At 43.7% G+C, this 22,730-nt stretch overlaps 4 non-coding genes across 4 annotated transcripts; 2 read left to right on the plus strand and 2 right to left on the minus strand.

The window, feature by feature from the left end:
* Positions 1-671: 671 nt before the first annotated feature.
* Positions 672-753, minus strand: trnas-cga (transfer RNA serine (anticodon CGA)). Its single transcript has one exon. It is a non-coding gene; the product is annotated as a tRNA-Ser (tRNA).
* Positions 754-14,015: 13,262 nt separating this feature from the next.
* Positions 14,016-14,107, minus strand: trnar-ucu (transfer RNA arginine (anticodon UCU)). The gene is given in 2 exon segments: positions 14,016-14,051; positions 14,071-14,107. It is a non-coding gene; the product is annotated as a tRNA-Arg (tRNA).
* A 5,192-nt stretch (positions 14,108-19,299) lies between these two features.
* On the plus strand, positions 19,300-19,372 carry trnai-gau (transfer RNA isoleucine (anticodon GAU)). Its single transcript has one exon. It is a non-coding gene; the product is annotated as a tRNA-Ile (tRNA).
* A 2,404-nt stretch (positions 19,373-21,776) lies between these two features.
* Positions 21,777-21,849, plus strand: trnaf-gaa (transfer RNA phenylalanine (anticodon GAA)). The gene has a single exon. It is a non-coding gene; the product is annotated as a tRNA-Phe (tRNA).
* Positions 21,850-22,730: the final 881 nt, after the last annotated feature.

Genomic DNA, 22,730 nt, shown 5'->3' on the forward strand with positions numbered 1-22,730 from the left:
GCCATTTTGTGCGAGCAGCTTGGCTGGTACAAAAATTACCTGAATGACAAAGGGGCAAGTGGGAAAGGCCGCGTTGCTCTGCTTGTTCGCAGCAAAGAATTTTCATGCGTTTCCTTGCAGTTCAGTGTTCAGGATTCGGCGCTTTCATCACCACGGCAACGGTTTGATTGTCGGTCTCAACATCCGCATATTATACACTCTATCATAAGTGCACTGTACTCAAATTGCTGATTTTTCACTGTGAGGGTGAAGAGACATAAATGTGTAGACATTAGTTACGAATTCATCAGCTGGGTTGCACCTTTGCTTCTCCCCCCGTCTCAGTCTTTCCATCTTTACCCTTCACTGCTGGTGTTCCAGGTTCAATCATCCGTGGCTGTTCAAGGAAGCCTGCCATGTCCATGAGGGGAAAACACAGAGAGTCAGAGACAGAGACAAGGTGAGATCAAAGCATAGGAAGAAATCGTATAAATGTCAAGTTCTGCGAACGGGCAGAATTTCAGATGGAGCTTGGGAGAGATTCCTTCACGTGTCTTGCAATTTTGCAAGAGACCATTGGGGTCCCAATTCAAAGCATGTGCCGTGCTGAAGCATCTCTCTGAGAGAGGGAATGCGGTTCGTCAACTCCAGTTCATATTTATTTGTGCAGTGAACATAACTTTTAGAAGTCGCGCTGCGAGCAGGATTCGAACCTGCGCAGGAAAACCCCATTCGATTTCGAGTCCAACGCCTTAACCACTGGGCCATCGCAGCCACAAAGGTCTGTGGTGCACGGCTGAAAATCAGAATGCGTGGGTTTATCACAAGCGATCTGTGATACGAATTTCTCTCCGACAGGTTTCCAACTTGATTGTTGGAGCTTGTTAACGCGCGGGCATTGCTGTTTTTGTGATGGAAATCCTCCTCTGTTCCGTGGTGAGGTCGGGCTTCAATTCCCGCTCAATTCAGGATTATTTTCATTCTCCATTCATAAGATCGCGTGAATTGGGATCTATTTGCACGCAGCTTCAATCTGCTCACCATTCTGAAATATTTTCCTTTCTCCACGTGTGTTGCGTCGAAGCTGGGGAGGAAAATCACATTGCGAGTTCCAATGCCTTAATCTTTGGGTCATCGCAGCTGCAAACGACGAAGCCTACACGGCTTCAGATCAGAATGAGGAAAGTTTTCACAGGAGATCTATGAGACTGTATGTTCTTGAGACAGGTTTCCAGCTGGACACATGCAGCCGACTCCCGTGCGGGCATTTCTGTTTCTGGGGTAAAAATCTCGCCTGTCATGCGGGATATCCGCGTTCCTTTACCGGCCAATGGTGGACCATTTCCATTTTCCATTCATGATGTCAAGTTAATTGGGATACATTTACATTCAGCTTCAATCTGAACACCATCGTGAGACATTTTCTTTTCTCTATTTGTGTTGTCGTCGACAGAACCTTTGCATTCTGTCCTCCTCCATGCACTGGAATTAAGTCAATCCTGCCGACTACACCGCTGACAAGACATGAGAAGCCAATTAGTGATTTTGCACTAAAAATGGGAACACCGCAGGGCTCGTACGGGTTCTCTCACTTGTCAATCAGCAAATCCCCAAAGTGAGAATCAGAGCCCAAGATCAACGAGCCGCTGATAACAGAGGGGTGCAAACAATGCAGAATTCGCTGACACCCACATCCGACAGGTCCATCCATTCACGTTTTCTAATCCGATGTACAGCAATGTCTAGTTGTAGGAACATAGGAACGTCGGAACAGGAGTAGGCCATTCAGCCCATCGTGCCTGCTCCGTCATTTGATCAGATCATGGCTGATCTGTGATCGAGCTCCATATACCTGCCTTTGGCCCATATCCCTTAATGCCTTTGGTTGCCAAAAAGCTATCTATCTCACATTGAAATTTAGCAATTGAGCTAGTATCAATTGCCGTTTGCGGAAGAGAGTTCCAAACGTCTACCACCCTTTTTGTGTCGAAATGTTTTCCAATCTCACTCCGGAAAGGTCTGGCTCTAATTTTTAGACTGTGCCCCCTACTCCTAGAATCGTCAACCAACCGAAATAGTTTCTCTCTATCCACCCTATCTGTTCCCCTTAATGTCTTACAAACTTCGTTCAGATCACCCCTTAACCTTCTAAACTCTAAAGAATACAACCCCAATTTGTGTAATCTCTCCTCGTAACTTAACCCTTCAAGTCCGGGGATCATTCTGTAGCCACACAAGATAAACTGTTTTATGTTCATTCAATGCAGTCGAAACAGTTTTCTAGATCAATATGTCGAAGAACCAACAAGGGAACAGTCTATTTTAGATCTAGTATTGTAAAATGACACAGGGTTAATTAGTAATCTTATAGTAAATGATCCTCTGGGGAAGAATGATCATAATATGATAGAATTTCATATTGAGTTTGATAGTGATGTCGTTGAGTCCGAAACTAGGGTCTTAAATTTAAACAAAACCTATAAGGTAGTTATGAGGGGTGAGTTGGCTGAGGTAGTTTGGGAAATTAGATTAAAAATATGATGGTAGATAAGCAATGGCGAACATTTAAAGAAATAATTCATAATTCTTCAACAAAATAACATTCGCTTGAGGATTAAAAACTCAACCGGAAAAGTGGACCAACCTTGGTTAACTGGAGAAATTAATGATAGAATTAGGTTAAAAGAGGCTTACAATGTTACCAAAAAGAGTAGTAAGCCTGAGGATTAGGAGGGTTTTTAGAAATCAGCAAAGGATGACCTAGGAATTGCAAAAATGCGAGAAAATAGAATGAGGGTAAATCAGCAAGAAATATAAAAATGGATTGTAAGAGCTTCTGCAAGTACGCAAAAAGGAAGAGATTAGCGAAAATAAACATGGGTCCCTTGGAGTCAAAGACAGGAGAATTAAAAATGGAGAATAAGGAAACGGCAGAGACGTTAAACAAGTATTTTGTGTCTGTCTTCACAGGAGAAGACACAAAAATCATACCAGAATTATTGGGGAACCAAGGTTCTAATAAGAGTGAGGAACCGAAAGCAATTAAGATTAGTCAAGAAAAAGTACTGTCGAAATTAATGGGAAAAAAAGCTGACAAATTCATTGGACCTGATAGCCTACATCCTATGGTTTTAAAAGAGGTGGCTGCAGAGAAAGTGGATGCATTGGTTTTATCTTCCAGAGTTCCCATGATTCTTGAAACATCCCCATGGATTGGAAGATACCAAATGTAACTCCGCTATTCAAGAAAGGAGGCAGCGAGAAAACAGGGAACTACAGCCCATTTATCCTGACAATAGTAGCAGGGAAATTGCGAGAATCTATTACTAGGGACTTGTTAACAGGGCACTTAGAAAATCATAATCTGGTTAGGCACATGCGACACGGTTTTATGAAAGGGAAATCGTATTTCAAAACTCTATTCAAAGTTTCGAGGATGTCGATAGCAGGGTCGATAAGGGAGAACCAGTGGATGTCGAACATTTGGATTTTCAAAAGGCATTCGACAAGTTGCCACACAAAGGTTGTTAAACATGATGAGGGCTCATGGGATTGTGGGTAATCTGTTAGGATGGATTGGGGATTTGTTGACGTACAGAAAACGGAAAGTAGGAATAAACAGGTAATTTTCGGGTTGGCAGGTTGCAACTAGTGGGGTGTCGTGAAGATCAGTGCTCGGACCTCAGCTATTTACAATGACCTAGATGAGGGGACCGAGTATAATGTATCCAAGTTTGCTGACGATACAAAACTAGGTGGGAAGGTAAGCCGTGAGGAGGACGCAAAAAGGATGCAAAGTGATACAGACAGGTTAAATGAGTGGGGTAGAAGTTGGCAAATAAAGTATAAAGTGGGGAAATGTGAGATTATTCACTTTGGTAGGAAGAATAGAAAAGCAGAATATCTTTTAAAAGATGAGAGACTACGAAATGTTGGTATTCATAGGGATTTGTGTGTCCTTGTACACGGATCACAGAAAGTTAACATGCAGGTGCAGCAAGCAATTCGGAAAGCAAATGGTATGTTGGTCTTTATTGCGAGGTGGTTGGATTCCAAAGATAAGGAAGTTTTGCTGCAATTATATAGGGTTTGGTGAGACCACATCTGGTGCACTGTGTACAGTTTTGATCTGTGGAACAATACACTTGCCTTAGAGTGGGTGCAACAAAGGGTCACTAGATTGATTCCTGGGATGGGAGGGTTGTCCTGTGAGGGGAGATTGAGTAGAGTGGGCCGACATTCTCTGCAGTTTACAATAAATGAGGTGATCTCATTGAAACATGTAAAATTCTTGGAGGGCTTGACAGGGTAGATGCTGGGACGCTGTTTCCCCTGACTGGAGAGTATAGAACTAATGGTTATAATCTCAACATAAGGGGCCGGCCATTGAGTACAGAAATTTCTTCACTGAGAGGGTTGTGAGCCATTGGAATTCTCGACCCCAGAGGGCTGTGGATGCTGAGCCATTAAATCGATTCAAAACTGAGTTCGGTCGATTTTTGGACACGAAGGCACTCAAGGGATGTGGGGACAGGTCGGGAAAGTGGAGTTGAGGTCGAAGATTAGCGACGACGTTATCAAATGGCGGAGCAGGCGCGAGGGACTGGATGGCCAACTCTTGCTCCTTTCGCTGATGTTGGTCTGCTGGAAAAGCAGAACTTGCCAGCTGTTTTAAATTTTTTAGCCTGAATAGGGACTTGAACCCTGGACCCTCAGATCACTACCTGTTTTAAAAGTCTGATGCTTCACCGACTGAGTTATCCAGGCTCGCTATTAGATGGGTTTCCATCACACAGATATATGGTGGGTCTCTGAATTATCCCTGTCGATGCCGAATTAGGGGGAGTATCCCTTTGAAAAAAATTTCAGCAACGTGTTGAGGAGAATCCTTGTTTCTGTTGAACATGATGTAAGAAACATGGGCAGCGAAATCGTGATTTTGCAGTTCTTCTTGGTTGTACAAAATGTCTTGTCATTCGTTAGCAGCAATTAAACAAAAACACTTTACCCAATGGCTCAAAAGCTAAACTTGTTCCACACGGGAGCTGGAAAATGCCTCTCGACCTTTCAGCCGATCAACAATTGAAAGCTGAATAATTTCACCCGATACACGGTGACACCAGGCAGTAAGTTTGCCTCACGTATTTTCCCTACACGACACTTCAAACCGATTAATACCTGCTTCACGGAAAGAAGAATTGTGTTTTTGGTTCTTTGGATTCAATGATCTCGTGCCGGCCGCTTTACCATTTCAGCTGTCGCCAATTTCCCCCTCTCCTCTGAAAACAAATAAACTCGCACCTGCTATTGCAAGACGGTCGGCCAGAGGAGCCTCAGTGCCCACATGGGGACATGAAGAAGCATTTCTCCAGCGTATAATTATTGTGGAAGTAACGCGCGCTGACCGATTGCGCCACTGGAGCCGCGCACGGTCTGTGTCACCAGCGCTCCCATCAAACAGCTTCATCCTCCGTCTCTCAATTGTCGCTTCGTGATCTTTCCCACACAGAAGCCTCCAACCAAGTGGCGCTTCGTTAAACATCCGCAGTGACCTTTAAAAGCCGTGGAATCTGAAGCAAAGCCCCAGACGATAAGAACTTTTAATGATATTATTATTATTAACTTAAGGACAATTATTTTCATGCTACTTTGAGGATTTGGGGAAATTGGGAGCTGAAAGTAAGGAACTCTCCCTGGGATGTCGTTGATTGAAGAGATGGGCGTTATTTCATTTGGAAACCGAGACTCGGAACTTTCTGATGGAGAAGTGTGACAGAAGATTGTGGTTAGTGGCAGTTGCCGGGGAGATCCAGAGGAGAGGGAGAAAAGTCAAAGTCACAGCTGTGACAGCTCAAGTGCTCTGCTTATCTGTAATATCTGGAAAGTAATGTAAAATACAGGACAAACCAGTTTGGTCTCGGTTATCAACAATACTAAAAGTCCCCGGTTCAAAGGCGGGACTTTTCGTATTTTTGGTAAAGAGATAACGGATTTAACCGCCAGACCGTAATCATTCCACATGAATCTGAAGCGTCTTCCGGAAAACGGCAGTGCGAACTGTTATGTTCGTGTCATGACTTGAAAGACCCACAATTACCGACAGTATATTTGAACGAGTTTTGCAGCCAAACCGCGATAGAAGCCGCTTTGCATTCGTCAAACGTGTGGGTGACGATATTGGGGGTGATAAGGGTCGATTTCAATTATTTGAAATCTCACCATGTGACCCGAAGATTGACCGCAGAATCGAGTTTTTGCTGTAAGTCCTGAATTGAACGAAAAGGCGCAACAAGCAGGTCGAAGAAATGAAGAGTAGAAAATGTGGATGAAACTTGCACGAGTGAAAATCCCTGTCTGTTGAAAGACTCAGTCTCCAGTGGTGAAGAGCATTGGTATTTCAAGCTGCCTCACAGCTCACACACACACACCATTGGCTCATTTAATCACCTTCAACAACTGAAATACATCAACACTTAATCTTCTATACACAAGGAAATACAAACCTTTTCTATGCAACTTGTCCGCAAAATTTAACCATTTTAGCCCCGGTATAATTCTGGTGAATCTGCGCTGCACCCCCTCCAAGGCCAATATATCCTCCCTGAGGTGTGGTGCAGAGAACTGAATGCAGTATGCGAAATGTGGTCACAACAGAGTTTATATAACTGTAACATAACTTCCACCCCTTTGAATTCCAGCTCCCTTAAGATAAAGACCAATGTTCCATTCGCATTTTTAATTATTTTTTTGCAACTGTCCACTGACTTTTCATGATTTCTGTACTTGGACCCGTAAACATCTTTCCTCCTCCACAGTTCCTAGCTTCTCACCAGTTGGAAAATATTCTCATCTATCTTGCTTTGGTCCAAAGTGGATGACCTCACACTTCCCCATATTGAAAGTTTGAACAGTCTTCGGCTCTTTTCCATTGAAAATAGAAGGCTGAGGGTGACCGGAAATAGGACTTTAAGATTATGCAAGGGTTTGATAGGTCAGACGTAGGTAAGGCGTTTGCAATTTTGTGTGGCGGAGTCCAAAATTGGTGCCATAAACATAAGATAGTCACAAATTAATCCAATATGGCATTCAAGAGAACCATATTTACAAAGAGGCTCGCTTGAATGTGCAACTCGCTACTGCAAGGAGAAGTTAAGGCGAAAAGCATGGATGCAGTTACGGGGAAGAGAGATAAACACATGGAGGAGAAAGGAATATTAGGGTTTGCTCAAAGGGTTGGACGAAAAGGGGTTGGAGGAGGCTCGTCTGCAGCATAAACACCGGCATAGTCTAGTTGGGCCGAATTGTTTGTTTCTTTGATGTACATTCTATGTAATTCTATGTAAGCTCCATCTGCCACAGTTTTACCAACTCACTTCATCTGTCAGTTTCGCTTTGCAACTTTATGCTCCCATCTACACTACTCACCATGTCACCTAACTTGGTGTCGTCGACAAACTTGGATATATGGCTCTCTATTTCTTCATTTGCCTCATTTATAAACATGGTAAAAAGCTGATGCCTTGGTACAGATCCCTGGGGGACACCACTAATCACAGCCTGTCAATTTGAGCACAGATCCATTATCCCTACTCTCTGTCTCCTACCTCCTAACCAACTCACTACCCGTGTCAATAGGTTGCTTTATTGTCCATGTGCTCTCATTTCTGTTAACAGTCACTTATGTGGTACCTTATCGAATGCCTCTGGAAGTCAATATACATAGAACACCGATAGACAATCCATTATCTACCACGTTATTTCATCTTCAAGAAGTTCAACTCGTTTTGTTGGACTTGACTTACACTTTACAAATCCATGCTGGCTTCTCTGATCAATTCATATTTATCCAAGTGCTCAGTCACTCTTCCCAAATAACAGATACTGGTAACTGCCCCACAGCAGATGACAGACGAATAGGTCGATAATTTCCTACTTTATCTCTCCTCCCATTCCTAAATAATGGAATGACATTGGCAATTTTTCAATCCATGGAACAATTCCAGAAACAAGAGAGTTTTGAACGATCATGACTGAAGCATGTACAATTTCCTCACCTACTCCTTTTAATCCCCTGGGATGGTAAACATCAGGTCCTGGAGATTTGTCTATCTTTAATCGAATTATTTTCTCCAATACCATTATTTTACTTAGATTGAATCCCCTTGATTTATTTCTGGGCTCGATTAGGTCGGGGTATAATTCTTGATTCGAGGTTCATACCCCGGAGAAGCCCAAATTTAGCCCTCGACTTTTGATCTTGACGTGCGGTTCAAACTTTTGTAAGGAGGGAAAAGACGTCCCCAAATCACTCTACCTGAATCTCAAGCGCTTTCGGAAGAAGTTCAGTTCAAACAATCAGGACTTTGAAGGCACCTCAATGACCTACACTTTCATTGAACGAGCTTTGTTTGCAATTGCCTTCCACCTTGAAATCGCTGTGGGCTTTTTTCTCACTGAAGCAAGGACTAGCCGCTTTGTATCTGTGAGCATGTCGGTGACGAGGTTAGCTTTGATTTCGGTCGCTTTCAATTTTGAAGATCTCGTCAAGTTCAGGGAAAAGAAACCGAGAATCGAATTGTCGCTGTAAGTGATGAATTGAATGGATTGGTGCTTCAAGCAGATCAGGAAAATGCGCAGTGCGATCGCTCAGCAGTTCCAAATCCACCCTCTCGCCACTCGGCGATCGTGTTAACTGAGCTTTTCCCTGGCCCAGTGTCACCGCGCTGAAATCGAGTATTTATCTGGCACGTTTCTCTTAACTTCATAGTTGCTGGTTTAAGAGTGAAGACCGGCTCGTTGGATTTTCACTCCTGCAAGCTTCAACCATTCATTTTGGAAAAGTAAACTGACAGTGGAGAGCTGTTATATTGGTCGCTGCAGCCTCAAGGTTTAGCTCAGTGAATTGTTGGTTTAGCAGGTGACCTCTTCACTTGTCTCGATGGTGCTGTTGGTTAGATTGATTCGAGCCCTCATTTTATTTTTCCTGAGGATTCATCGCCTCAAAATTCCAGGGTTTCAATGTGTGTTTTGTCTGCAAGAAAACATACCGTGATCATTGCCGGCTGAGCAGGGCTAATATTCCACCTTTTACACTGTGGACTAAAAATAACCTTGTGATCGCATAGCAGGCAAATGAAAGTTATAAAGGAATGGAACATTGGCTTCACGGAAATCACAATTCACCTTGACAGACAAGGTCCCGAAAGGCGAATTCGCTGTGACATGGAGATTTCTGGAGTGAGCGAGACCAGACTGTTTCTATGTTCAGAGAATAAATGGCGCACGCTTTATGTTAGAAAAGCAAAACGGTGGGGATTTTTGTCCTAGCCCGATGCCTTTCGTGTTGTATCAGATGTCCCTCGTTGCGTTACTTTCATCTTGATCGCATAAACAGTTAGGGCGTTCTTGTGATATATGGTGACAATTGCCTGCTTTGATCAATTTAACAACGGCTGCACCGGATTCCTGGCGTCATAAACACTGAACTTTTAATCCCACTCTTAACATACAGCCTGTAAAATGATGAAATTTCATCACATGCAAAGCACAAAAATCAAAGATTCCTACCACTCGCTTGCCAAAGAATTTTTACTTATATCACCTTTGGTTCTTTTGCCAATCACCTTAAATCTATGCCCTTTGGTTCATGTCCCTTCCGCCAATGGGAACAGTTTCACTCTATCTACTCCGACTAGGCCCTTCATGATTTTGAATATCTCTATCAAATCTACTCTCAGCCTTCTCAGTTCCAAGGTGAACAATCCCAGCTTCTTCAGTCTATCCATGTAATTTAAGTACCTCATCCCTGGAATCATTCTGGTAAATCTCCTCTGCACCCTCTCAAGGCCTTCATATCCTTCCAAAAGTGCACTGCCCAGAACTGGACACAATACTTCATTTGTGGCCGAAATAGTATTTTATAAAGGTTCATCATGACTTCCTTGTTTTTATACTCTATGCCCCTCCTTATAAAGCCCAGGACCCCGTCTGCTTTATAAACCTCTTTCTCAACCTGCCCTGCTACTTTCAACGATTTGTGCACATATACCCCCAGATCGCTCTGTTCCTCTAACCCTTTTAGAATTGTGCCCTCTAGTTTATATTGCCTCTCCTCGTTTTTCCCACCGAAATGCATCACCTCGCATTTTTCAGTGTTAAACTTCATCTGCCACGTGTCCGTCCATGCCACCGGCGTGTCCATATCCTCTTCAAATCTATCCACCTTACTGTTCTCTACCCTTCCAAGTTTTGTGTCATCTGCAAATTTTGATATTGTACCCTTTACTCCCAAGTCCAAGTCATTAATATATATCAAGAAAAGTAGTGGTCCCAGAACCGACCCCTATGGAACAACATTGTCCACCTCCCTCCAGTCCGAAAAACAACCACTCACCACAACTCTCTGTTTCCTGTCATTTTGCCAGTGCTGCATCCATGTTGCTATTGCCCCCTTTATTCCATGGGCTGCAATCTTAACAGCAAGCCTACCACGTGTCACTTTATCAAACGCTTTTTGAAAGTCCATATACACCACGTCAACTGCATTGACCTCATCTACCCTCTCTGTTACCTCATCAAACAACTCTATCAAGTTGGTTAAACACGATTTGCCTTCAACAAATCCGTGCTGGCATTCCCTAATCAATCCACACTCGTCCAAGTGACTGTTAATTCTGTCCCGGGTTATCATTTCCCAAACTTTCCCCATCACCGAGGTTAAATTGACTGGCCGAAAGTTGATGGGTTTATCTTGACACACTTTTTTTGAACAAGGTTGTAACATTTGCAATTCTCTTGTCCTCTGGCATCATCCCCATATCTCAGGATGTTTGGAAGATTATGGCCAGTACCTCTGCAATTTCCCCCTTTTATTCCCTCAGCATCCTCGGGTGCATCCCATCTGGACTAGATGACTTATCTATTTTAAGTACAGCAAGGCTTTCCAGTACCTCTTCTTTCTCATTTTTAGCCCATCCAGTATCTTAATTATATCTTCCTTCATGGAGAATCTGGCAGCATCTTCTTCCTTGGTAAAGAACAATGCACAGTATTCATTTAGTACCTCTGCCATGCCCACTGCCTCTATGAGTAGATCTCCTTTATGGTCCCTAATCGTCCCCATCCCTCCTCTTACTACTCGTTTACTGTTAACATGTCTGTAGAAGACTTTCTGATTCCCTGTTATGTTTTCCGCTATTCTTATGCTCTCTCTTTGTCCCTCTTATTTCCTTTTTCACTTCCCCTCTGAACTTTTTATATTCTCCCTGGTTGGCACATGTTTTATCAACCTGACACCTGTCATAAGCCACTTTTTCCCGCTTCATCTTACTCTCTATCTCTCTTATTGCCCAGGGAGCTCTTACTTTAGTTGCCCTACCTTTCTACCTCTTTGGAATGTACCTTCTCTCTACCCGAATCATCTTTTTAAAAGCCGCCCACTGTCCAATTTTAGTTTTGCCTGACAATCTTTGATTCCAATTTACCGGGGCCAGACCTGTTCTCATCCCATTGAAATTGACCCTCCTCCAATTGAGTATTTTTACTTTAGAGTGGAGAGAGTCCATTTCCATAGCTATTCTAATCCTTATGAAACTGATCGCTGCACCCTCAATGCTCCCCCACTAACACTTGCTCCACTTGGCCCGCCTCATTCCTTTGAACCAAGTCCAGCAATGCCTCCTTCCTCAGTGGGCCAGAAACGTACTGGTCGAGAATGTTATCCTGAACACATTTCAAAAATTCTTCCCCTTCGTTGTGCCTTGTATTATTGTTATCTCTGTCTCCATGAGGATATTTGAAATCCCCGGTTATTAATACTCTATGGCTTTTGCACCTCTCTGTAATTTCCCATTCAAATGTGCTCCTCTTTTCCTTCCCACTGGTTGGTGGCCAATAGAATACACCCAGTAGTGTGATCGCACCTCTATTGTTCCTTAACTCGAACTCAGTACCCGGGAGAAATTCCCTAGTTCCTGGGCACTTTGTATTAAGCAGTAGTTAGCAGCAAATAATGTTTGTAGTGGGACTGAGAAATGCTTAAACAGCCGGCACCCTGAAAAACAGAGCTCCAAGTGTCGGTTTAAATGAAGTCCTGAACTGACAGAGCGGAGGCCGGATGGGGATTGAATTAAATCCCAATTCACTGAATCTAAATAAGGTTTTTCTAAGTGAATCTGTCAGGAGTGGGATTCCTGAGCTTGTGTGTGAGCTGAAACTGGATCGGTCCCGTTCTGTAAAGAAAGAATAGCAGGCGGCTCCCAGACAGGGCTCTGGCCGGGACTGGCAGCTCTCCGCAGGTAACGGCTGGATTGGAGAGCGGGGCTCCTGCGCTGTTGCTGCTGCTGCTTCCGCCTCTTCGAGTCACTGTGGCGGTCGGTATCGATCTCCTTCCTATGGATCCGGCTACATGAACTTGCTTTGGACCTCGTGGCGCAACTGTAGCGCGTCTGACTCCAGATCAGAAGGATGCGTGTTCGAGTCACGGCTGGATCATCACATTTTCGCAACGTTTCAGTGTCGCTTTGTTTTCTGGCGGGGCAGTCTTTTTGGGATGGTCTGTTCAATGTATGTAAAATTATATTTATCAGAGAATGAACACACCACAGAAGGAGGTCATTGAACCCATCAATTCCATACCTGCCTTTTGTAAGAGCAATCCCATTCGTCCCTTTCCCCGTGGCCCTGCATTTTCCCCTTCAGGTATTTATCAAATTCCTTTTTGAAAGCCACGATTGAATCTGCTTCCACCACCCTTTCAGGCAGCGCATTCCAGATCAGAACCATTCGCTGCGTAAAAAAGATTTTCCTCATGTCGCCTTTGGTTCATTTGCCAATCACCTCAAATCTGTGTCCTCTGGTTCTCGACACTTCCGCCAATGGGAACAGTTTCTCTTTTTTAACTTTATCGAAACCCTTCATGCCTTTGAGCGCTTCTCTCAAATCTCCTCTGAACCTTCTCTGCTCGAAGGAGAACAATCCCATCACGGCGTAAATGCGGTCAATTAGCTCCAATTTATTGATTTGGGCATAAAACAAAAAGTGAAAGAATGGCAAGGCGTTGTGCGAAGGAAGCTCACTTCTTTCAGACAATAAATCCCAATCGCTGTGTCAGCGCTGGGTTCAAATCCTACTACTGATAGAATTTTTGGTAATGTTAATTTTGACCTGTTCACAGAAAACCCGATTGTGGTGCAATGGAGCAGAGGATGTGAAAGAAGCTGAAAGTGGAAGTGCAGATATTAGTTTCATCACAGGGACAGGACACGTTTCCACAGGTAAGCGTCTCTCACCTTAAGATTCTTTCCAGCAAAGTGGGACAGGTGATCAGAGTGACCGGACTCGAGCGGCGCAATCAGTCAGTGCGCGGTCCTTATATGACAGTAAATGATCGGGAAATGGCGAGATTGTTAATTCGAGTCTCAGCTAAGTCAAACAATCATTTTGCTTATAAACATTTCGACCGGAGTTGAAGGTACAATTGGTGTGTTCTAAAATGCATCTACTTATTTGAATTGCCATGTGGTTCCTCCGGACTTCTCTGTTGCAATGTTTAGTATTACTTGTGCAGAGGAGGGAGCCTGCGGTTTTGGAGAAGCAAACTATGATTTTGTTCCATCCACAAATCGTGGGATTTAACTGGAGCTTTAAACCAGCGCCTTCGACCGTTCAGCCAGGATGCTTTCCATCCTGCACTGCAGCAGTAGTTTTACAGGAATAGAATTACTGCAAACAAGAATTCTACCCCTCAAGCACCAATGCTCGCACGGCAGCCGGATGCATGTGTCCAGTTAGAAACCTGTCTGAAGGAACATACAGTCTGACAGAGCCGGAAGTCCAGCAGATTGACTTTCGGTCTGAGCAGAGGATGAGCCTCCTCCTTGAGAGTGTTCCGCCAATCCAGCTCAGATTGGGATTAAGAATCATGAATTCGGGTAAGATGAAGTGTTGGGGGGCAGTTTCGCGCCCTTGACAGACATGAATGATCCTGTTGCGGTTTTGCTGCAAAATTGCACTTCCCAGCTCCCGAAACTAAAATTCAACTCTGGTGGGACTCGAACCCACAACCTTTGAATATCTCCTCCAATCATTATGTAGAAGTCCAACACGCTATCCATTGCGCCACAGAGTCAGTTATACAATGCTGTGGAGGCGTTCAGGCTGCTCCTGCTTCCGCTTCTCACATTCCGAGAGCCGCGGCGTCAGTCTGCACCGATCGGCCTCCAATGGATCCGGCTTCAGCCGCTTGCAATGGTCCTGGTGCAAGAACAGTCGCGTCTGACACCAAATCAGTGAGCTGCATGTTTTGAACCAGGTTGAAATCACAGCATTTTCGCTGTGACTCAGGGTCCTGCCGATTGATTTTAGATCGGGACATTGTTTTACTGATGGGATGTTCAGTGTTTGTGCAACAATATCAAAATTAAGTTTGATACATTAATGAGCTTTTTTTCAGTGACTTTCGATTTACATCCTCTCCAGTTTTATGTAGAAACAGTTAACAATATTTAAGGGATGTGGTGTGGAACAAATAGGGGCAGTGGCAGCATGGATGCGAATTGGCTAACTGACGGGAAACAGAGTGTCGTGGGAAACGGTTGTTTTTTGTACTGCAGGGAGGTAGACAGTGGTGTTCCCCAGGGGTCGGTACTAGGATGGCTGCTTTTTTGATATATATTAATGAATTGGACTTGGGTGTACAGGGCACAATTTCAAAGTTTGCAGATAACACAAAACTTAGAAGCGCAGTAAACAGTAAGGAGGATAGTAATAGACTCCTAGATGACATCGACAGTCTGGTGGAATGGACGGACACAAAGCAGATGAAATTTAATGCAGAGAAGTGCGAAATGATACATTTTGGAATGAAGAACGAGGAGAGGCAAAATGAACTAAATGGTACAATTCTAAAGGGGGTGCAGGAACAGAGAGACCTGGTGGTATTTGTGCATAAATCTTTGAAGGTGGCAGGTCAGATTGAGAAAGCGGTTAAAAAGTATACGGGATCCGGGGCTTTATAAATAGAAGCATAGAGTACAAAAGCAAGGAAGTTATGTTAAACCGATATAAAACACTGGTTCGGCCACAACTGGAGCATTGTGTCCAGTTCTGGGCACCACAGTTTAGGAAGGATATGAAGGCCTTAGAGAGGGGGTAGAACAGATGCAGAAAATAGGGTGTAGAAATGGTTCAGGGATGAGGGACTTCAGTTACGTGGATATACTGGAGAAGCTCGGATTTTTCTCCTTCGAACAGAAAAAGTTGAGAGGAGATTTGATTGGAAGTGTTCAAAATCATGACGGGTTTAGATAATGTAAATTGAGAGAAACTGTTCCCATTGGCGGAAGGATCGGGAACCAGAGGACACAGATATAAGGGGATTGGCAAAAGAATCAAAGGCGACACGAGGAAAAAAAATAAGCAGCGAGATGTTCTGATCTGGAATGCGCTGCCTGAAAGGGTGGTGGAAACAGATTCAATCGTGACTCTCAAAAGGGAATTGGATAAATAGTAGAAGGGAAAAAAATTGCTGCCACTGCCCCTATTTGTTCCATTGGCTTCAATTTTGCTGACAAGCTTATTACTGGACTATTCTAATGGTCTCGTGGCTCGCCTCCCATCTTGCACCCTCCATAAAACTGAGCTCATCCAAAACTCTTCTGCCCGTATCCTAACTCTCACCAAGTCCCAAGCTCTTACAAAGAGACGGCACAGACTCGATGGCCCGAATGGCCTCCTTCCCTCCTCGAACGATTCTATGATTTGTCAAGCTCAAATGCTTGCTGCTTCAATGAGAGCTCCGTCTGTCCAAAGAACGAACAATTCAGCAGTCCTTTCCTTGTTGGCTCCGGAATTAATACAAATACCGCTCTGCGTCACTCTGTTGTTTAATTCACAAATGAGGTAAATATCAGATAGAACAAAAAGACGCCGCTGGCAATCGAATCTAGGACCTCTTGTGACAAAAAAGGCAATTTGCCCAGCTTTTGCAAATTAAGGAGACTTCATTAAGCTGCAACGACCCCACCTCATCTTCCTGATATCGACCTATCACTGTCTGTTAGCGTTTGAGGCAGTTTGTATTTTTCTATTTCTCTTGTCCATTTCGCTGTGTTTACCGATACGCTGTGTCTCTCGCTGTGTTTACCGATACTCTGTGTCTCTCGCTGTGTTTACCGATACTCTGTGTCTCTCGCTGTGTTTATCTCTCTGTGTCAATCCGTGGGCTAATTCTGAATGAACAATGAAATAAATGAGGGGTTTTAGACAACTGTCCCTCTGACACTGAGGAACCAATGAGCGAAATTTTACAATAAGATATTGTTTATTGTGAAGCAGCAAAGAAAACATTTCATTTTGAAAGACTGAGGTTCAGTTATGTGCAAACAGAAACTGTGACCACAACGTGTTTGTAACAAGCCGCCTTTCAAGCTGATGTCAGACACACTAACACTGCAGCACGAGGTGCAGGCACCGCACTGATCACCTCCATGTGTATACGGGCAGATCAGACACTTCGTTTGATACGAGAGCTTTCCATTCCCCGCCAGCTCCTGGGCACCGAGACATCCGTCAGAAGCAGCATTCACCACCACGACCAATGTCGTGCCCCCTTTGCCAGACTTCAGCAAATTTAATGCTGAAAATACAAAACAGGACGGACAGTATCTGGAAAACAGTTAAACTTTCAGTGTTCAGTCTTTGGTAAGGACGAGAAACATGACTTTGAGTAGATATTAAGTAGGTGACAATAAGAGTGCGCTGTTGTTTTATAAAGTGTGGGAGTCCATATATGAGTGCGATGATCACAAATGAACTGTGGGGGTGTATATATGAGTGTGATATTTATACATGATCTGTGGGTGTGTATATATGAGTGCGATATTTATATATGAACTTTGGGTGTGTATATATGAGTGTGATGTTTATAAAAGAACACTGGGAGTGTGAAATGAGTGCGATGTTCATATATGAACTGTGAGTGTGCATATATGAGTGTGATGTTTATATATGAACTCTGGGTGTGTATATATGAGTGTGATGTTTATATATGAACTGTGGGTGTGTATATATGAGTGCGATGTTTATATATGAACAATGGGAGTGTATATATGAGTGCGATGTTTATAATTTTTAGAGGATGCCAACTCTGGATCCATTGGCCTATCTGATACCTCCTGAGCCCACCTTACCCTCTTTGATTCTCCCTGAGCTCCTCATCTTCTCTGATATCCTCAGAGAGTCCATTATCCTATTTGAACCTTGTCAGCGCCCTTTACACTCTCTGATACCCGCTGAGTGCCCCTCACCCACTGAAACGCCCTGAGCGTCCTTACACTCTCTGATACCCTCTGGCAGTCCTTCCCCTCTGTGAGATCTCAATATACTCTCTGATATCCTCTGACCGTCCCTCACCCTCTCTGAGCCCCACTGCACTCTCTGATGCCCTCTGACTGTCCCTTCCCCTCTCTGAGATCCCATTGCTCAAATCGATCACCACTCAGAAGCCATTAGACGTCCTGATGCCTTCTCAGAACACGTTACGGTCCCTGCTATCAAAGTACGGTGTAAGTTCACAGGTGGATCCACCGGTCTGTGTTAAGGATGAGATCCAGAGTTTGTTCGGTTGCTGTTGATTCCGCCTGTCCCATCCGAGAGCTCTATCGGCAGTCGGTACCGATCTCCCTCCAATATACTGGGTGTGGATATATGAATGCGTTGTTGTTTTATAAAAAGTGTGAGTGTATCTATGAGTGTGATATTTGTATGAACTGTGGATTTGTACATATGAGTGTGATATTCAAATATGAACTGTGGGTGTGTATATATGAGTGTGATGTTTTTATATGAACTGTGGGTGTGTATATATGAGTGCGATATTTTTATATGAACTGTGGGTGTGTATATATGAGTGCGATGTTTTTATATGAACTGTGGGTGTGTATATATGAGTGCGATCTTTATATATGAACTGTGGGTGTGTATATATGAGTGCGATGTTTTTATATGAACTGTGGGTGTGTATATATGAGTGCGATGTTTTTATATGAACTGTGGGTGTGTATATATGAGTGCGATCTTTATATATGAACTGTGGGTGTGTATATATGAGTGCGATCTTTATATATGAACTGTGGGTGTGTATATATGAGTGCGATGTTTTTATATGAACTGTGGGTGTGTATATATGAGTGCGATCTTTATATATGAACTGTGGGTGTGTATATATGAGTGCGATGTTTTTATATGAACTGTGGGTGTGTATATATGAGTGCGATCTTTATATATGAACTGTGGGTGTGTATATATGAGTGCGATGTTTTTATATGAACTGTGGGTGTGTATATATGAGTGCGATGTTTATATATGAACTGTGGGTGTGTATATATGAGTGCGATGTTTTTATATGAACTGTGGGTGTGTATATATGAGTGTGATGTTTTTATATGAACTGTGGGTGTGTATACATGAGTGCGATGTTTATAATATTAAGAGGATTCCAACTCTGGATCCATTCGCCGATATGATAGCTCCTGAGCCCACCTTGCCCTCTTTGATTCTCCCTGAGTTCCATATTTTCTCTGATACGCTCAGAGAGTCCATTATCCTCTTTGAAATTTGTCCTTTACACTCTCTGATACCCGCTGAGTGCCCCTCACCCACTGATACGCACTGAGCGTACTTACACTCTTTGAAACCCTCTGGCAGTCCTTCAGCTCTGTGAGATCTCAATATACTCTCTGATACCCTCTGACTGTCCCTTACCCTCTCTGACCCCCATTACTCTCTCTGATGCCCTCTGGCTGTCCCTTCCCCTCTCTGCGATCCCCTTGCCCAAATGGATCGTCACTAAGAAGACATTAGACGTCCTGATGCCGTCTCAAAACCCGTTACCGTCATTGCTATCAAAGTACGGTGTAACTTCACAGGTGGATCCACCGGTCTGTGTTAAGGATGAGATCCAGAGTTTGTTCGGTTGCTGTTGCTTCCGCCTGTCCCATCCGAGAGCTCTATTGGCAGTCGGTACCGATCTCCCTTCAATGAACTGGATGTGGATGTATGAATGCGTTGTGGTTTTATAAACTGTGGGTGTGTATCGATGAGTGTGATATTTATATGAACTGTGGGTGTGTATATATGAGTGCGATCTTTATATATGAACTGTGGGTGTGTATATATGAGTGCGATCTTTATATATGAGCTGTGGGTGTGTATATATGAGTGAGATTTTTTATATGAATTGCGGAATGAACAGGAGGCGAAAAGCCTCCTGGGGTTATATTTTCTTCCAAGACAATGACATAAAGTAAACTGCTGCACAGGGCCGAAATAGCTCAGTGGGGAGATCGTTAGACTGATGATTTAAAGGTCCTTGTTTCAATCCCGAGTTTCGGCTGTATTTGGTTATTTAGTTTCTTCTTCCTTGCTTCGATTCTCGCATTTATTTACAGTAACATTTGATACCAGCCACTGAAGGATTGGGGATGTAATCGAGTGGCATCAATGATGGGAAATATTTATGGCGTCTATATTTGGCTTTGATTTCTCTCATACCTTCTGCCTTTTTCTCTTGGTTTTTTCACTCTCGGTGCCGCTAACATTGCAGCACCAGGTGTCGGCACCGCGCTGATGATCTTCATGTGTATTCGCGCCTTTCAGACACTTCGTGTGACACAAGAACGTTCCAATCCCGGCCTGTTCCAGGACACCGACTCCTCCGTCGAAGCAGCTTTCACCGCCAGGACCGATATCGCGCTCCCTTTGCCGTACTTCAGCAAATTTATCGCTGAAAATAAATAACAGGACGGACAGTATCTGGAAAGCAGTTAAACTTTCAGTGTTCAGATTTTAATGAGAACTATAAACAGGGCTTTGGGTAGATATTAAGTGCGTGTGTAGTAAGAGTGCGCTGTTGTTTTATAAAGTGTGGGAGTCTATATATGAATTCGATGTTCACACATGAACTGTGGGTGTGTATATATGAGTGCGATGTTCACATATGAACTGTGGGTGTGTATATATGAGTGCGATGTTTGTATATGAACTGTGGGTATGTATATATGAGTGCGATGTTTATATATGAACTGTGGGTATGTATATATGAGTGCGATGTTTATATATGAACTGTGGGTGTGTATATATGAGCGTGATGTTTATATATTAACAATCGGAGTTCATATATGAGTGCGATATTTATATATGATCTGCCGGAGTGCATACATAGGTGCGATGTTTATATATGAACAATGGGAGTGTATGCATGAGTGCGATGTTTATAATATTAAGAGGATGCCATCTCTGGATCCATTCGCCTATCTGATACCTCCTGAGCCCACCTGACCCTCTTTGATTCTCCCTGAGCTTCTCATCTTCTCTGATACCCTCAGAGAGTCCATTATCTTCTTTGAAATTTGTCAGCGCCCTTTACACTCTCTGATACCCGCTGAGTGCCCCGCACCCACTGATACGCCCTGAGCGTCCTTACACTCTCCGATACCCTCTGTCAGTCCTTCCCCTCTGTGAGATCTCAATATACTCTCTGATACCCTCTGACTGTCCCTTACCCTCTCTGAGCCCCACTGCACTCTCTGATGCCCTCTGACTGTCCCTTACCATCTCTGAGCCCCATTACACTCTCTGATACCCTCTCACTGTCCCTTACCATCTCTGAGCCCCATTACACTCTCTGATACCCTCTGACTGTCCCTTACCCTCTCTGAGCCCCATTACACTCTCTGATACCCTCTGACTGTCCCTTACCCTCTCTGAGCCCCATTACACTCTCTGATACCCTCTGACTGTCCCTTACCCTCTCTGAGCCCCATTACTCTCTCTGATGCCCTCTGACTGTCCCTTACCCTCTCTGAGCCCCATTACACTCTCTGATACCCTCTGACTGTCCCTTACCCTCTCTGAGCCCCATTACTCTCTCTGATACCCTCTGACTGTCCCTTACCCTCTCTGAGCCCCATTACACTCTCTGATACCCTCTGACTGTCCCTTACCCTCTCTGAGCCCCATTACTCTCTCTGATGCCCTCTGACTGTCCCTTACCCTCTCTGAGCCCCATTGCACTCTCTGATACCCTCTGACTGTCCCTTACCATCTCTGAGCCCCATTACACTCTCTGATACCCTCTGACTGTCCCTTACCCTCTCTGAGCCCCATTACACTCTCTGATACCCTCTGACTGTCCTTTACCCTCTCCGAGCCCCATTACACTCTCTGATGCCATCTGACTCTCCCTTCCCCTCTCTGAGATCCCATTGCCCAAATCGATCGCCACACCAAAGCTATTAGACGCCCTGAGGCCTTCTCAGAACCCGTTACCGTCCTTGCTATCAAAGTACGGTGTAACTTCACAGGTGGATCTACCGGTCTGTGTTAAGGATGAGATCCAGAGTTTGTTCGGTTGCTGTTGCTTCCGCCTGTCGCATCCGAGAGCTCTATCGGCAGTCGGTACCGATCTCCCTCCAATAAACTGAGTGTGGATGTATGAATGCGTTGTGGTTTTATAAACTGTGTGAGTGCATCGATGAGTGTGATATTTATATGAACTGTGGGTGTGGATATATGATTGCGATCTTTTTATATGAGCTGTGGGTGTGTATATATGAGTGCGATGTTTATATATGAACTGTGGGTGTGTATATATGAGTGTGATGTTTATATATGAACTGTGGGTGTGTGTATATGAGTGCGATTTTTTTTATGAATTGCGGAATGAACAGGAGAGGAAATACCTCCTGGGGTTATATTTTCTTCCAAGACAATGACATAAAGTAAACTTTTGACAAGGGGCCGAAAAAGCTCAGTTGGGAGAGCGTTAGACTGAAAATCTAAAGGTCCTTGGTTCAATCCCGAGTTTCGGCAGTTTTTGGTTATTTAGTTTCTCCTTCCTTGCTTCGATTCTCGCATTTAATTACAGTAACATTTTATACCAGCCACTGAAGAATTGGTGATGGAATCGAGAGGCATCAAGGATGGGAAATATTTATGGCGTCCATATTTGGCTTTGATTTCTCTCATACCTTCTGCTTTTTTCTCTTGGTTTTTTCATTCTCGGTGCCGCTAACATTGCAGCACCAGGTGTCGGCACCGCGCTGATGATCTTCATGTGTATTCGCGCCTTTCAGACACTTCGTGTGACACAAGAACGTTCCAATCCCGGCCTGTTCCGAGACACCGACTCCTCCGTCGAAGCAGCTTTCACCACCAGGACCGATATCGCGCTCCCTTTGCCGTACTTCAGCAAATTTATCGCTGAAAATACAGAACAGTTCGGACAGTATCTGGAAAACAGTTAAACTTTCAGTGTTCAGATTTTAATGAGAACTATAAAAAGGGCTTTGGGTAGATATTAAGTGCGTGTGTAGTAAGAGTGCGCTGTTGTTTTATAAAGTGTGGGAGTCAATATATGAATTCGCTGTTCACACATGAACTGTGGGTGTGTATATATGAGTGCGATGTTTATATATGAACTGTGGGTGTCTGTATATGAGTGCGATGTTTATATATGAACTGTGGGTGTGTATATGTGAGTGCGATGTTTATATATGGACTGTGGGTGTGTATATATGAGTGCGATGTTTATATATGAACTGTGGGTGTGTATATATGAGTGCGATGTTTATATATGAACTGTGGGTGTGTATATATGAGTGCGATGTTTATATATGAACTGTGGGTGTGTATATATGAGTGCGATGTTTATATATGAACTGTGGGTGTGTATATATGAATGAGATGTTTAT

This window comes from Heptranchias perlo, chromosome 20 (genome assembly GCF_035084215.1).
Source record: "Heptranchias perlo isolate sHepPer1 chromosome 20, sHepPer1.hap1, whole genome shotgun sequence".
Lineage (NCBI taxonomy): Eukaryota > Metazoa > Chordata > Chondrichthyes > Hexanchiformes > Hexanchidae > Heptranchias > Heptranchias perlo.